This window comes from Octopus sinensis, linkage group LG4 (genome assembly GCF_006345805.1).
Source record: "Octopus sinensis linkage group LG4, ASM634580v1, whole genome shotgun sequence".
In the NCBI taxonomy this organism is placed as follows: domain Eukaryota; kingdom Metazoa; phylum Mollusca; class Cephalopoda; order Octopoda; family Octopodidae; genus Octopus; species Octopus sinensis.
This window is the reverse complement of record NC_043000.1, coordinates 88,337,058-88,338,239: the sequence shown is the minus strand read 5'-3', so window position 1 is coordinate 88,338,239 and position 1,182 is coordinate 88,337,058.

The window sequence follows — 1,182 nt, the reverse complement described above, 5'->3', positions numbered from 1 at the left end:
CTGAAGAGAAGTTATGAAAAATATGCAGACTTTTTTAATCATATACGAATGTACGCGATTATCTTAATCAGATAGATATAACCTGAACATATGTATGTAAGTAAGCATTTTACAAGCATACGGATGCCTGTAATTATGGATATAGTTGAGTGTATACTTAATACAAAGTTACATATTTACATATATATATACATATATATATATATATATATATATATGTTTGTGTGTGTGTGTTTGTGTGTGCATGTTTTTATGCAGGATCTATGTAGGTATGCTTATGTGTATTTTTCGATATATATACATGTACTTAAATATATGCATATGTGTGTGCGTGCGTGCGTGTTGTGTAAATGCGTACAGCTTCATTACTACTGCATTCCTATGTATAAGTGTGAGTATTTACGATTTAAACTATGTGTGAATCAATGATTTTATATGCGATTATATTTGTTATAGCTTTCCATACGCGTGTACGCGTGTGTACGTGCATGCGTGTTTGCATGTGCCTGTGTGATGCGTTTTGCATGTGTGTTTCTGCGTGAATATCTATGCATACTCTTGTGGATGTGTACAGGGGTGTTTAACAACAAAGTTATCTTTTTATGGCCTGCGTTGAATAAAGTGTTGTGAGAACTACTGAACAGTCGATATCTGTTTTATTTAGATAAAATCGTAATTGAGAACAGTGGTTGAGATAAGGCTGAGGAGGAATGGGGTGAGGTTTGACGAATGAACAACTCCATAGGGAAGATTAAAGTTGTAATAGTACAGATCCAACGGCCAAACAGGATAACTGGAGACATGTAGTTTCGTATCACAGCGACCCTATCTATGCATTAAACTTCAGATTTATACCGAATATTTCTCATCGTTTAAATCCTCGTGTAAATACACGGGTTATACATGCTTACATTGTATACATTTATATGCTTCTGAGCGAACATATGTATGCGTGTGCTAGTGAGTGTGCGTGCGTGCGTGTATAATAGGTGTGCGCCTATGGTGTGTGTGTGTGCGTGTATGTGTGTGAATAACCAGTCGAAACTTCGAAATTACTATCAACCGTAACCTTCTCAAAGTTAATAAACATCTACTCTAATAAAAATGCAATGAGGAATCTTTCATTTTAACGTACAGACAAACACACACACACACACACACACACACACACACACATGCGAG